We start from the raw sequence: 16,377 nt of genomic DNA on the forward strand, positions 1-16,377 counted from the left end.
TCATATGTACCGTTCATGATATTTTCTTTGTAATATTCTATATTCAAAGACTAAATGTCAAAATGTCCAAGTTAGAAGCATTAATGACTTTTAAAGGCATCTATTGCAGCTGGAAGTAAATATATCTACTATACACACGGCAGGCATTAATTCTTCAAGTATTTCTCAGATTATCCAGGAATATCTAAAGTAAAGGTCTGTCCCAGCTTGAAAGGTGATATGTTTTCTGCTTCCTGGGAGCCCAGCAGCCTCTGGGGAGAGAGGGGCTGGAAATCCTGGTTTTACTTGTATTTATGAACAACCTGAGGCATTGGTTGTGCTAAACTAGAGTCTGACGGGTGTAGGGGACTGTGCTGGTTTTGGCTGGGATAGAGTTAATTTTCTTCATAGTAGCTAGTATGGGGCTATGTTTTGGATTTATGCTGAAAACAGTGTTGATAACACAGGGATGTTTTAGTTATTGCGGAGCAGTGCTTACACAGAGTCAAGGCCTTTTCTGCTTCTCACCCCACCCCACCAGCAAGGAGGCTGGGGGTGCACAAGAAGCTGGGAGGGGACAGAGCTGGGACAGCTGACCCCAACTGCCCAAAGGGAGATTGCACACCACATAACGTCATGCTCAGCATATAAAGCTGGGGGAAGAAGGAGGAAGGGGGGGAGGTTCAGAGTGATGGCATTTGTCTTCCCAAGTAACCATTACGCATGATGGAGCCCTGCTTTCCTGGAGATGGCTGAACACCTGCCTGCCGATGGGAAGTAGTGAATGAATTCCTTGCTTTGCTTTGCTTGCATGCGCAGATTTTGCTTTACCTATGAAACTGTCTTTATCTCAAGCCATGAGTTTTTTCACTTTTGCTCTTCTGATTCTCTCCCTGACCCCACTGGGGTGAGCGAGCGACTGTGTGGTGCTTAGTTGCCAGCTGGGGTTAAACCACGACAGTGATTTCTACAGCAAGACTGCCAAGTTGCTGGTGCTTAGGGAACAAACCAAAGAAAACAAGCACCATACCCACTGCTTTGCAGATGTTATATGGAAGGATCCTTTAAACCATCGCGTCTGGAAAGCTACGTTGAACACCCACTTTAGTGTCCCTTTACACTGCCAGTGTGGTGTAATGAGCTTCAGTATGGGTAAGGATGTGGCTGTGGTGCTAAACAAGGGAAAAAGGAAGAAAATGTTGTCTGTCTCTCATTATTTTACTTCCTATCTCAGTCCTTGGCCTTCCCTATCAGGGCTCTTGTTGCATTTTTCCCTCCTCACATATGCGGTTTTGCCTATAACAATAAAATACCCATAAGCGCCTGTAAAACCCCCACACGAGCTTGTCTCCTTTGCCAGTTGCTCTTTCTCACCTTTCTCTGAGTAAACTGCACTGAAAACAGCCTTGCTTAGGCACTGCTGAGTGCCATAGCCTGGCTGAGGGAGGAGGTTACAGTTCCCTGCTTTCCATCAAAGTGGAAAAGAAACTTCAGCCTGCCAGTACCTGAGACACATTCAGGCACATCTGATTAAAAGTGTGCTGTGGTGACTGGGCAATGACAAAGACGAAGAGGAGTCCACAGAGAAGAGACGGAGGAAGATGGAAATGAAAAACGAGGAGGGAAAGGCACTGATTTTAAACTCTCTTCCTCTTGAACACCATCACTTCTTGAGCCATAACATGTAGCCCTTTGGCCACTTTGCATTTGCTGCTTGTTCTGAAGACTGTGTTATAAATTGGGCTTTTAATTGGGTGCCTGCTGAAGGAGCACATGATAAGAGAGAAATGAAAGTCACAGCCTGCTCCTCACTGGCCACTAGCCGTGGCAGGTGACATGTGGTCGGTGGCAGGAGCTCACCATGGGGACTTGCGGCCACAGCACCCAGGTCCTTGAGGAGGGAGAAGCAGGAGGACTCTGACACTGGCACGCCAGCTCTCAGGCACACTGGCTATGAAAAAGGAGGGGCAAAGAAAAGATAAATGATATTATTTCCATCTGTTGCAATATGGAAGCTTACACCATGGTAAATTAAGCAATCCACTCAATGTAACAGAGTGTGCTGATAGAAACCTAACCGCTCTTACTCCAAACCTTCACCTGGGATGCCATAAACCCCATCTTAGTTTTTGGGCTTTAAGTTTCTGCCAAAGTGAAACAGACTATTGTGCAAAAACAAGCAGACATGTCTGTTGGCAAGAATCAGATTTTCACAGACACAGAGCATATTTAAAAGCTGTGGTTCAGCAATAGTGACAACTATCACTGTTTAACCTTGAAAATGTAAGAACCCCTCTAATCCAAAAGTGCTACCGCTGTACGTTGACATGTCTGAACACTAATTTTAAAGGTGTAAACTATTTAGTAGGTATAAAGGATAGGTATAAACACAGTAATATCATACTTACCAGTAAAAATTTTAGACGCAATTAAAACAGCTGGTATCTGCCACACAAAGGCGGTTGTACAAGAGAGGCAGAAAAGCTTAATCCTTTCTGTGAGGCCCTTAAAGTTACCACTAGGATGAAGGGTGCTATAAAAATATTTTTAAGCCTGTAACTAGCAAAAATGACTTCATTATGATCTCATGTGCTGCCAGAGCACCAATTAAATTGACTTGATAATGTTATGATTAGGCTGTACTTTTCATCAGTTACAAAGCTCTTGATTGAAGAAGAGATTTGCAACATTGAAAGAAATGACCTTGTGATACGGATTTTTATCAATGACTTTTTACCTTGCTGGTTTCCAATTACATGACAAATAAATAATAGTACTTGCAGCTTCTATTATACTTCTGAGGATCCCAAAGTACTCTGCTGATTAATTAGCTTCACGGGAGCTGTGAGAGTTAGATACATGTTTTCCTGTTCTTATTAACAATGCAGAATTCAAATGTGATATCTTTGCCCCATTCAAATAAATGGCAAAAATCCTTTTGACTTTAGTAAGGGTAGGATTTCACTCAGAGAGTTTAAGCAGTTTGACCAAGGTCACAAAATCTGTCTGCAACAGAGCCGGGACATCTCTCCTTTCTCACTGCCACTGCAGTTAAAGCCATAAATAACTCAGGTAAAATGTAGCCAAGGTTTGAATTACACTTGATCCTGTGCTTCCATTGTCAAGTCGTAACCTTTAAAAGTCATAACATACCACTACCAACTTGATTAAAAAAGAAAAAAAGGCAAATTGACATAATGCGTAAACATTTGATTGGTGGAGAAAAAAGAGCACATATTCCACAAAGCATCCTTTCAAGTCCTTTTCAGTCTATAATATAAAAGTTTGAGAACACTGTTTTTTCAGTATTTATATGAACACGTACATTGAATAGATGTGTATTTGTATTAAATGCGTTCTAATATTTGACTCAACATGAATTCACAGAAGAAAGTCAATGCACAGTACAGCAGTTTGGCAAAGTTTCTCAGCTTATGCTAAGGCAAATTCAAAATGACTTAAGCAATTACATCATAATAAAGAATAACTTAGAAAAAAACATTTGTATTCCTTGATGCTCTAGAATGTGTACTTCATGGTTACAGTTCTTTCTCAGAGCTAACTGCTGCTTGGGATACAGTGCAGTGGGCATTCTCCACACTGCACTCCAGACTCCTTTGAAGGGTTATAGAAAAGAAGGACAGAAAGACAATTTGTTTTTCACTTTTCAGTTATGGAGCAGAGTCAAGAAAAAAAAAAAGATCTTTCTGGAATCAGTTCAAAAAATGTGGCTGCTCCCCCATCGGAGGAGAAATGGAACCTGGGGTACCTTTTTATTTTTGGAAAGTATATGTCGCCTTGCACCAGCTAATCCTTTGCCAAAAGAAAAAGCATGAAAAAATTCCTCAATTGCAGGCAGTACAGCCAAACTCAATGCCTATCCCTGAGTTTGAGCTAAAAGAATTATGATAGCAACCCCAGCTCGTTGCTTCTCTCTTCTTTCTTCAAAAGATATTCCAAGGATATTGCGGTGGATGTGAAAAAGACTCCTTCATCATCAATTGTCAAAAGTGGACAGAGTGGTGGAATGTAATTCTTGCACTGGTTCTTCTCTTGTAGTGCTGGTGGAAGCAGAGGAGACCCTAGAAAGGGAAAATGCAACCAGTGCAAGAGGTGCATCTGTATGGAGAACGGGAAGGTGACACCTACAGACATTGATAGTCACTTAGAGGATATGGGACACTTGTGGCAAGAAAAAACAGAGAGAACTGGGATGACCTTCAGTACTGACTGCAAGGTAACCAGTGTCAGAAAAATGCTCCTCCTCCAAACACGTTATTACAAAGCTGAGGATTGCTAAAACCGCTACAATTAAACACAATGAACTAGATGGTGCTAACCAGAGCTGGTTAGTCTACAGGGTACAATAAGTATTATGTGGGCAGGCTAGCCCAACTGTGACCTGCATGGGGTTCCCCAGGCTTCTAATGCTATGACAATTTCAAAATGAAACCATTCTTTTAAAATATCTTTAATCTTGCAATGCCTTGTTATTATAATAAATTTACATTATAAGTTTTATATATAGTTTTATATACAATATAAATATATTATAATAAGTTATGTTATAAACTTACCTCTATTATAAACCCACGTAATTTCATTTGACCAGGATGCATTTAGTGCAGTAGCCAGGAGAGGGAAAGAAGTTTACAATCAACGTTTAATCTGGCTGCCAGCTCCGTAATAGCAAAAAAATGAAGCGGGTTTTCATGGTATCCACAAAGGCTCTAGGCAATGCCAACCTTGTGTCTTAAATTAACACTTAAAGGCAAGGTAAAGCATAAGCCATTTTACAGCTGTACACAAGTGGCTTTAGTGGTTTTGATCCATAAATGCCAAATTTCACATAAACCACAGTATAACATAAAAACTTCTTTCAAGTTGCCTTTTGCAGCCAACTCAGAAGTCACGTACTGATCTCCGTAGATCTTAGGTAGAAAATTGCTGCTCTTCACCATCCAGGAATTACTACTGTTAGGCAAAAGGAGTTCTCCATAGTGCAGCATTCCCCAAATCCATGTGCACTGTATTTTGGGGGGTTCTGGCACATATTCAGACTATAACAAGCAATGTAGACTAGTTATGCTGCAAAAGACTACCTGTACACACAGGTAGTCATAATACTGACGGTGGGATTTGATTATATTCCTGTTTATGGACAGGAAAATGAAGACAAAGTCTCAGAAGACTGTGTTGACACTCCACAATTTGGTTTTGAGCAAGAGGAGACACTTGTATCACAGATATAAAAATAAAACAAACAAAATAAACCCACAGGATTTTCAAAAGTTTTTATTTAAGTTCACAGAGCCTGGAAAAATCCTGAAGATATGCCTGTAGGAAGACATGTTACTACCTCCTGGGATATTAGCAATAAGATTTATCGCCTTCTTCCAAAGACTCCCAGCAAGAAACAGTGTCCAACTGAGTTTGGAGAAAACAGATAAAACATTTGACCTCCAGTCTGTAATAACAGCAGTGGACACTGAACTAGATTATCTGGCCAGCAGGGTGAATTAGCTTGACCACTAAGTGGACGTGATTAAAATCAGGGATGGACAGACTTTCTAGCAGACGATAAGAGGAGAGCAACATAGATCACTCCATTTCACGTGTCTTCTGGCATATCATGATTTGCTTTTGGAAGAATACGTTGCAAAGCTGTACACAAATAAATCATAGTATTTATTTGTCTGCTAAGGCTGCAGCTGATGAAGTAAAACCACTTTGTGCATGATTAAATTAAAAACAAAACCAGCAGCTTCATTTTTTTTCTTTTTCTTTTTTTTCTTTTTTTTTTTTCCAAGGAAAGCTTCTATACTGCACAATACAGAAGATACTAAAAGAGAAAAAAGTAATTCACATGTGGCACATATATAAAACTTTTTTCCTTGACAGTTCTGCATTGGATTTTCTGTCTTTTCTCTCTTCACCTATACTCTCCTCCTTTATTGAATGCAAACTCAAAGAAGCTTAAATCAAATATACAAAGTCACTAAGTTCAAGCAGATTTGAAATTAGGTGAAGAAAGTTCACTCAAACTCACAGACTACATTTCTGGCTTCAGCAATTCTGAAAACAAACATAATGTGTATCCATAGGGGAAGAACCTGAAGCAGCCTCTGATAGCAGAAATGTAGATCTAAGTCTTTTCAAATGCAATGGATTTTAATAAGCTTTTCTTAAAATGTCCTTTGACTTCCTATTGGCTGCTAGGTGGAATGGGGCAATACAAACCTCACAAATTATTATTTCAAATATTTTTTATATTGGTATTCTTACAATCATTATTTCATTACTATTCAAGGCTTGCAGTCAAGATTATGGTTTATAAAAATGCTAGGCTCTGGTAGTTTATAAGAAATAATATTTCTGTACTATTTATTTTCTGTTAATACTTATAGACCGCCACTGCTTCTAACCATCTACACCTCAGTATGGATGTTATGTCTTTTTCTTTCCAGTAAAGGATTCCATTTTCTTATTTGACCAGAATACTCTGATAATCTGTTATTTACTTTTAATCAGAATTTCCAACATTGTCTGCATTTTTAAAGCTTCCAAAAATATGCTAAAATGAGGATCATACGATGGGTAGTATTCATTTGAACAAATATATGCAATTGGTGTTGTTATGCTTACCATTAACGTAGCACCAAGAAAGGGCAATAAAGTAAGTTGAGGCAGCCAAGAATTTAATACTGAAGTAGACACACACAAACTATAAAGCTTGACAGTTCATACAAATCCAGAGAAAATTCTAACAATTAAGATATATAAGGTAAGGCTTCATAATCCATCCAAATACTGACAATTATTTTGTCTAACTCATATTCAGATACTAAGTAATCTGAAGCTAAAACATTTTACATTACAAAGAACATTAATGAAAGCCTCTTAATTTAAAGATCCTCTCCACTGAACCATGTTGTTATTTCCAGCCTGTGAACATACATGGTGAAACCTCACCATCGTTAGTGAAGATCCACTTCCCCAGGTGTGGAAAACATTATTTTCCCAGTTGTAGCATGAATGGAGGGAGAACAAACAAAGGTGTGGAAAAGAGACCAGAAAAAGAGAAGTGTACGAACTGACGTAGGAAGCAAAGGGGATGTGTGAATGAAGGATGGGGGGGAGGGAAAAAAAGGGAAAAGAATATGCGTACAAGATGATATTAACAGTCAAAAAAAAAACCTGCATGAAGATGAGAGGGACTAGAAAGAAGAAAGTGAAATCCAGAAATGGTGGGAAATTATGCTGGTGAAAAAACAGGCTGGGGGCTATAGAAAAAGAAGAGCCCTTTGGCCTCACACATCAGTCCTAAGTGTGACCTACTCTTAAGCACAGAAAAAAAATAGAAGCTGAATAAGCCGATGATGTTTATAAAATCTGTAGATAGTTTTCTATGGATATAACCTGGGGTTTTGGAGAAAAAATAAATTTCATAAGTAAATACATACCTATGTGTAAGCACAAACTTACTGAACTCCTACCTCTGGGATTTCAGGTGCAAAAATCAGCTATCAGGGGTAAAGGAACTGAAGTTTATTTTAGCCTCGCAATTCTCTACTGCCAAAGAGCCAGAACTTAAGTAGTTCACACTGTAAATTTTGCAGCCCAAACCAAGCATGTACAGCATTATTATATAAAATCGATATAGAAATGTCATCTGCAAAATCCCTGCCTGCCCTGCCTACCCCTATACCAGAACGTGTATGTGATAACAAAACAAACTGCAGCTGATTCATGCTGTTCTTGCAATGGGGAATATTTTTACATCCAAACCTTTTCCTTTGCCCTTTTTTTGTTGTCAGTGCAAGCAGCAGGGAGAATTCCTTCTGCTTTATCAAATGGTTCATTAACAACCAGTTTTGATGAGAGTCTAATGACGTTACCCCAGTTGCCTCCAGACTCACCTCATTTCAGTCCTGGAGACAATAATGGACGCACAAAAGTCTTAGGAGTTTCATCATGATCACCATCAGCAGATGTACACTGGCTGTAGTGACCAGAACCATCAGGCTGTGTTATACTGGTAGGAGGAGGGACAAAGAGAGAAATCCAGATGGTCAGAAGTTTTATGAAAGACAACTCCTGAATTCTTGAGCTTGTTGCTAGATTTTACTTAGCAAAAATAAGGGAAATAAATGCTAACCCTTAATCATAACATGATTCTAATAACCCTCATACTTTCCAGCATGAAATAAAAGATAAATATTACATATTAAAAACTTCAAAAAATATTTATTTGAACTTTAATTATTTTTCTTTTTGTTATTTTTCCCTAACAATTTATTACAGTAGCCATGCTATTTACAGACAAAGAAACATTTTTTCATCAAAAGGAATTGCAAAGATCCATAAGACTATGTCGTGACTTAGGAGACATCTATTATTTAGCTACATAGCACCATAAATATATAGTGGAACAGGAGGAAAGTCATCTCACAGGTAGTAATCGTCTTCCCCTCATACTAATCCACTACTTTGTAATCTTATGGAGTCTGTAGAGTATTAGAGATCCTTGTAAAAACATAAGTGACAGTTTCAGAATTTTTTTATAGTTTTGTAAAATAAATCTCCAGTGGATTTACCTCATAAAGCTAAATCAAAGCTGATGTTTTTAGCAAACAACACTCATAATAAAGACAATAATGGGTTTATCCCTTTCCACATGTTCCTACCCATTTGTTTTTGTCTTGCTTTGAATTTCAATGTTGATGGTTTTATTGAAGTATCATGAAAATACATACATACATAAGAATTTACAGGGAAAACATCATAATACAACATGTATCAAGTATGATTCCGAAACGTAAGCACAAGTACTGGTAGAAACATAATTTTTCTTGAAAAGCATGCAGATTGCAGAGGAATGTAACGGGTAGAAGAGATGCCACTGTATTGGGGGAAATGGTATGCAAAAAGGGTCATTTCCATTATGTGCACTAGCTGGCAAATCCCATCCCTATTTTCAGGCCAAAGAACCTCCACTAAAAGGATTCAGTCCTTGCTTTAAAGTATTGTCCTGATCTTTGTCCCATGGGACCTCCCATGGTGGCTCATAGGGGCTCCATCCCAAAAGTGCTCACCCACCAGGAGATTTGAAGAGAATGACCACATCCTTGAAGATATTTCAATGCTGTATGCTGCTGACACATCTAAATAGCAGGCTGTTCTCATCTTTATGTTACTTAAAAATCTCATCAAGCCTTAACATCTGATGTTTCTATGCTCTTCGGCTGACAACCCCAAGTCGAAGTCTGAAGTAATCCAGCACAGTGATAAATAAGCCTTGCATTCCTGTAGCAAAGTCCATTCCTGTCAGGAAAAGGTGTGGTCTTCAGCATAGCCTACAGTAGCAGAAAGCTTTCTTTTTATTTATTTATCTAGGATTAGGAAGCTCAGTTCAGCACTTTAACAGTCACAGGCAAAGGTCCTCTTTAGAGATGCTATAATCATTCCCTCAGTTCCTGGAAATATTTTCCTTCCTCGCTGGCATTGCTCCATCGTGCCAGGAGGAGTCTAACAGACCGTTCTTCCATCGAGTAACGTCTTTCAGACACAGGGGCATGCTGTTGATGCCACTGTCTCTTCCTGACAAGAAGGAAACAGAGTTGAGTGTGTCTGTACACTGATTTTATAACATCTAATAAAGCCATTTAAAGTTTCAGCACATATACCAAATGCAAGAGGGGACAAATCTCAGTTTCAAATGTCAGAGTCTTTTGCAGAGAGTAACAAATGGCTGTGCTGCTGGAAAAGGACAGACCTGCAGAACTAAACACATCAGTACCACAGTTCACGAGCTGGTGTTGAGGCTATTCCCAATGTAAAAATTCTAGACTACAGTTTGCACACAGTTATTAGAAATGCTGGAATATCCTAAAGATTCTTAGGTTGTTTAGTGATTTCCTTCTGATCAAGACTTTAATTTGGTTGGTATAAAGAAATATGTGGTGTTCTTTAAATATAAAGATTCCATTTACATGTGTACTGTATTGGTTTTTTTCTTTTTTTAATGATTAAGTGGTTATTAAATTCCAAGGAATTTTTTATTATTATTTTTGTTTTCTAACAAGATGATCATCCTATAGTAAGTAGAGACAGTAGCTGACTGTTCAGATTTCAGACCCAGACATTTGACACTGAGATGACAAATTCTGAAAATCGGGATATCATAAGTCAAATTGTTACCTGTAGCAACTCATTCTAAATATGACACGGGCAAAAATTTTTTGCTTACTAAAACTTCCTACAAACCAGCTGGGATAAGGAAACAGGCTTTTAGGTATGGACATTCACATAATTTTGCAGGTGCCATGAGTCCTCCTTGATAAAATACAGCCATTAAAGGATAAATAATTTGGAAAACAAACTAAATCCAGGTAGCCAAATATAACTAAATTGTTAATTTAGAAAGATAGATTTCTCCTTCGTGAAGGAATAGTTTCAGGATCCAAACTCCTTTTCTTGCATGTATATGTAGGGACAGAGGAACTTGAGGTTAGGGAATTAGCCACTGCAAATATTAATTACGTTACTTCAGTAGAAATTAAACTATATCTGTTATTAGTCAATAAAACATTATATTCCTCATTAGAATTAAGCTGTATAATTAATTTTCTTATTCTTAATACTGTGGTAAAAATAGGCTTGACAGGATGGAGCATAAAATGTATTTTATAAACAATCCATTCTGTAATTGGATTGTTCTGAAAATATAATCCTTTCCCTCTGGTTTAAAATTAGTATTTGTAATCACAAGTCTTGGTAAATATAAAAATGCAGAAGTCTAAGCCTGAGCAGAGTGGTTTTAGTTCTGTTCCTCTTTTTCCCCTCACTCTTCTGCACCTAAGAGTATTTTCTTTGAGACAGAAAGAGGGATGCAGGCTGAATGCTGAATGCAATCTTGCAAATGTTTTCTGGTTTTGCTCCCTCACATTTTCTTTGTCAGAATCCTAATGTAACACTTCCCTGTGCTATCACTTGTTAAAGCCCCGGCTCCTGAACTGTTGTATTTGGCCAGCAATTAAGCAGCTCCCTGCATGAGAAATCCTCCTCCTCACAGAATTCTTCGCCCTCGTTCCCTAATGTTAGCCGAGCAAAACGGTATATCTTTATATACACAGTGCAACCGCCAAGAAATCAATTCTGTGTGTTTTCCTCCCTTTTACACTTTTAAAGGACCGTGATCAGTTTTCTGTCTCTGTTTCTTTTACACATCCTTTCCTAGCTTTAAAGCAGTGTCTGAGCCCTTCCCCTCTCCCCTGAAAAAAAAAAGAAAGAAAAAAAAAAAAAGGCAAAACAAAACAGGTAGAATTCCTCTGTTACTATTAACACCTAAAAATATGATCATGAAACAAAAGCTTTGCTCCTCTGTCCAATTTGATGTCTTTTTCATGCTGCCTCAGTGATGGCCAAATAATTGGTTGTTCACTTGTGTCCTTGTCTCCCCCGACAGTTCCACAGATGCCCTGAACAATGCTCCAAAGACTGCTTTCAGTAGGGGCAAATCCTCATTAATCATTCCTGGCTGACAGCACAAGGGAACACCTGCATCTGGTGCAGGGACCAAGCAGTGGCTTCTGGGAGCACGCATTAAAAACACCAACCAATTCAAGTTGTGGGAGTAGGCTTCTAATAGCCATGTGAAAAATCTGTCTCTCGCTGGATTTTCCTTTCATTAAATATCTAAAATTAGACCTGTGGCTCGTGTTGAGATTAAAACACCAATGTATTCTAAGCAAATCGGGGAATGAACAGTACTGTATGTTATGATAAATGGCTGCTAAATTCTTTATGTCTAGATCAAGCAATGTTAGCATTAAATACTGATGAACTGTCACATAATTTTCATTTAGAAATGACTGCACTTTGAGCTTCATGTCCTGTGGTGCTCATAAATATTTTTCCCTGCTATATTTCACAAATAGATTACACTGACTATACAGATATTTTTACCATGTATCTGCAAGTCCATACTGTATATAAACTGTTTTTCTGCACAAGCACATCAGCCTTTCTGTGCAAAGTGTTACCAGAAAATGTTCGTAGTGGAAAAAGGTACCGTAGCCACCCCAGTGCTATAAAGCCTCGTTCCAGCTTCCTGTCATAACACTGTCTTAACAGAACAGTTGTCAGGTTTTTAAAAACTGTTTTCATTGCATTTAGAGTACAGTGGGGGATTTTCATCCTAAGGAAAATAGGAAAGGAGTGAGGAGAGCAAAAAGAAGTTGCCTTTTCTTTTTTTTAATTTTGTTTTCATAAAAATGAGTCAGATATACTTATCTAAGCATGTAGGGCCATTAAAATCTACAGTAGGATTCCAACTGATTTCAATGGGCTTTGGGTCAGGCCCTTAGGCCCCGCATCTGGTCTGTGATTAAATAAGCACATGTCTTCCCACATATAAACTGGAGAGAACCACCATGGGCTGGGGATTACAAACAACTAACAATGTATTTTTTTGCACATATGACTGAGCACAACCAGGCTTTGAGTCTGTCCGTAAAATATGTTCACATCTCAAACAAGAAAGCACTCGGCTGATACAAAAAGTATCTTTTAAAAGGCAGTCAATTATCACCTCTACACCACGGTGAAGATTTTAGCAAAGGTCAGAAGGGGGAGCAAAGGAAAAAAGTGAGGCAGGGATAAAAAACTACAGAACTCTGAGCATTAAAACACCACTAGTGCTGAGATGCTCTATACAGTGTGAAAGAGCATAAAACATACCTAGGATACAAATTACGAATGGAATTGATTTGGAAAAAAATTACTGAAACAGAATTTTGAAGTGGCTTTTTTTTTTTACCTTTAATGAGAAGGAAAAGTTCGCACCTTCATTTGCAAAGTAAAATCATGTTTTGTACACGCAAGAATAAAGCTCACATGCAGTAGCTTTACAAAAAAAAAAAAAAAGCACTGGTGACCAAGAGAAAAGCTATGAACTGCCATATTTGGAAAACGAAGAGTTAAATATGCATGTTTATATACCTTACATGTATTTTCATATTTTATGTTCATACGTGTAAATACTGTTTTTTTGGAGTTATTGAACAAAATTTTAAAGATATTTATCTTTTGCATTTCATCATCAGTTAGTGAAATTTGACAGAGAAACACTTGCTTCCTACAGAATGCAGTACCATCATCTGCACAATATGAGAAATGATGCCATCTAAATACTATGAGTTAAGGAGATAAATAAGAGCAGCTAGAACAATACAGACACCTATTTGGCCTATTGTCTGAAAGCTACCAACACATAAGTCTTGCTGTTTTCACTACTACTTTCTACTGTGCTTTCACAGCAGCAACTAAAGCGTCTGTTCTCAAGAATTTCATCCAGGTGTGGTGGAAATTTGGGTTATAACAGATCAGTTTATTTTAAGAATAGTTTCATAAGCTCTGTATAAATCTCAGATCTTTAAAGTCCCTGTTAGGACCTTATGCAAATATGTACAGGAGTCAGGTAAATAAGTGACTGTGTAAATGTGATGTAATTATGTTCACATCTGTTTGTAAGGACGGTAAATATGCTGACACATATAGTGGGCATAGGTATAACTCCTTAGTAATATACCTCAGTTATAGACGAGAACTACTGAATGTGGGAAGTTCCCTTCTCATTTTTTTTAAACTGAGATGCTTCGCAAATTGTCACACATGCAGGAGGCTAGAATGCAAATTCCAGCTGCCCTCAGGCGAGTTTCATTAGGCTTTCTGAAACCTTTTAAAATTTGCTGTGTAAATAATTTCACATATAACTTGACAATATCTCCTGCTCAAAAGCAACTCGTTTCATGTATGCTTCAAACGTATTGGTGGGGACTTCTTCAAAGAGACATTGTGAAGGTAAAAACATGTAAAACATTATCTTGATTGTTACTAGAATCTCTGATTATTGTATCATATTAAAGTTTAAAAATAACTTTGAAAATCTGTCACTTTTATCACAGGTATCACTCATTTCTCTTAGGCTGGACAGTGAGAGGAGACTAGCAAGTGTCACCGCCTACTCTCACTCTCATCAACATAAAACTAAGTGGGATCAGCACAAAAGTTTGCACAAAATTAAAGATTAAACCCAAATGAAAAAAAAAACAACCCTACTTTCAGTCCAATTTTAAAATCTCATTTCTTTAGACCACTTCAATTTATAACCATTTTGAAAATCTTGTTAGAGTTTTCCTCTGAAATCCCATGACTCAGCTCTACAGGAATGCGCACAGCTAGCCTCGCTCGCCCCCTCTCCCACTTCTTTTAAAATTTGGAATAAGTCGGTTCCCAGAGGCAAACTAAAACTCTACATGTACAATTTTTCATGCCAAATGTTATACCAGCTCCAACTTTGGGTAAAAGGTGGGTTCATTACAATAGGAATTAGGACAGAAAGCCAAAAGCCAAAATACGATCCTTAATAATGTCCTGTCTTCCACCCAGCATTCCTCTGCCAGCCCTGGAGAAACGTTCTTGACCCAGTCTAAACTATGTGCATAGATCATACACTGCGAGGGGTAAAATGTCAGGGGAATCATGTAGGTAATATTCATACTAGAAATGTATCCAAAATCAATCTATAACAGCTTTTTAGCAGTTGCCTTTATCTCAGTACTTACAGGCAGAGGATAGTACACATAATAGACTAAATTTTTAACCACTCTCCCTAGTAAAGGTGGCTTTCAAAGATTGCATCTTGCTTTTTCACTTCATTCTTATTCCCTAGCCTCTGGAACAGTCATCTGGAGGCCAATTTATTTGGGGTGGGGGTGAAAGGAATGAGGGGCTTCTTAGCTTAAATAATATTAGAGCAATTAGTGTGTCAGAGAAGTTGTTCTTGCTTTTTCCCCCTATATTCCTTCCCTATAATCCCTAAAGTATAAGGAATAATTAACTGAAATCCAATTAATGTTGATTTAGAACACCTGTTTCCAAAATCCTTTGAATAACTTTTTCTTTTTTTTTTTTTTTTTCTTTGCTCTTTGTTTTAAGATGAAATACATATCCCTATTCAGTTGCTCTTAGGAGCCCAGAGATTTGCATTTTCTAGACATGAAGAGAACCTGTTGTAAAAGAGCTGTGAAGGCTTAAAAGACCGAAAGAGCCTGGTATGTATATTACAGCAGCAGTAACTTCTTTAACTCTTCCTTTTCCAGATTTCATTCCTTCAGAAAACCAAAATTATCAACACCCTGCCCCTTGCCCCAATTTTGTCATGATAATTTCTGCTTTAGAAATTTGCTACAATGATGGAGCAAAGCAATCATTTCTGGCTGAACACGCTTACCACAGCCACCCTGTCAGGATAGGCACTAAAGACAGCACATCTTGTGCAATAAACACCCACTACCCGTGAAAAGGGATTTGCCTACGCCGTTGACTGCAGGTCTGAGCATCTTTCATCCCCATTAGCTAGCTATCCTGACCTACTGTCGTGCAAGTACACTTGAGGATGTGGTCTCCTTTCTTTCCTTTCCTTCACCAACTATTCCTATACAAAATTAAACAGGACCTGGATCGAAGAACAACTGATTTCTAAAGCACATAACTGTTCACCAGTGCCATGAAGAATCTTAACAGGATTTGTGTTTAGATATCGATTAAGCACCTCTAAAAATCTCCACCCTGACAGTTTAGACACAGTGAAGACAATGATTTAGTGAGACACTTATTACCATAGACCTGTTTTGAGACTAGACATAGTAATTAACTCTAAGCTGTGACTGTAAAAGTGTGTCCTATTAAACACATTTTGGAAGCAAAATATTTTTACAATTTAGGCATGGTACCATACTCCTATGATGTTCAACTGAATGAAAGAACCCTTTCTACTCAGTATTTGGACTTTTTTTTGCAACATAGCTGTCTTTAAAACCATCCTATTTCGCAGAGAGCAGAGGAACATATGTGAGGACTTCTTACCCCTCTTTATCCTTAAAAGTGTTAGGTTTCTTAGCTGAAAAATAAGACATCAGCAAATATTATTCAATCTTAATTTCTTATGTACTGAGCAATTTCTTATAAATCATGTAATGCATTCAAGGGATCAACTTGTGTGGATACTGATTAACTGTATCAGAGGGGCTGTCTCATTATATATCTGGAGCCTTTTTCATTAGAGCAAATCTGCAAACAAACCTTTAGTGTTTAGATTATTTTGCACCATGCTGTATGTCTAGCCACAGATACAGAATATACCTACTATTTTTAACAGGATTCTAGAAAACATGAAAGGGTACTTCCTTAAATATTGACAGCTGAGGGGAAAGAAAAAAGACTTTTAATACAGAATCTGAAAGAACTGGCAGAAGGAAACCTTTTGCCCCTTTAAAGAGCAGCTGCATATTAAACATCTACATTTTTGAAGCACCTTTACAAAATTACTCTTAG

General features: G+C 38.0%; 1 protein-coding gene across 10 annotated transcripts in view; it reads right to left on the reverse strand.

Annotated features, from left to right (window-relative positions):
• Window positions 1–16,377, reverse strand: part of LOC148053403 (uncharacterized) — a 200,170-nt gene that overhangs the window by 33,600 nt on the left and 150,193 nt on the right. For 4 of the 10 annotated variants that reach the window (XR_015708436.1, XR_015708430.1, XR_015708433.1 and 1 more), the window contains one exon: window positions 7,899–8,014. The exons of 4 other annotated variants lie outside the window; for them this stretch is intronic. The gene's annotated coding sequence lies outside the window, so the exon portion shown is untranslated. Of the gene's footprint in view, window positions 1–7,898; window positions 8,015–8,288; window positions 9,580–16,377 lie in introns of those variants that run through there. 2 more of the 10 variants (XR_015708435.1, XR_015708434.1) reach the window with 1 other exon arrangement.

Source organism: Nipponia nippon, unplaced genomic scaffold (genome assembly GCF_047370975.1).
Source record: "Nipponia nippon isolate SJK-2023a ecotype South Korea unplaced genomic scaffold, ASM4737097v1 scaffold_4, whole genome shotgun sequence".
Taxonomy (NCBI): domain Eukaryota; kingdom Metazoa; phylum Chordata; class Aves; order Pelecaniformes; family Threskiornithidae; genus Nipponia; species Nipponia nippon.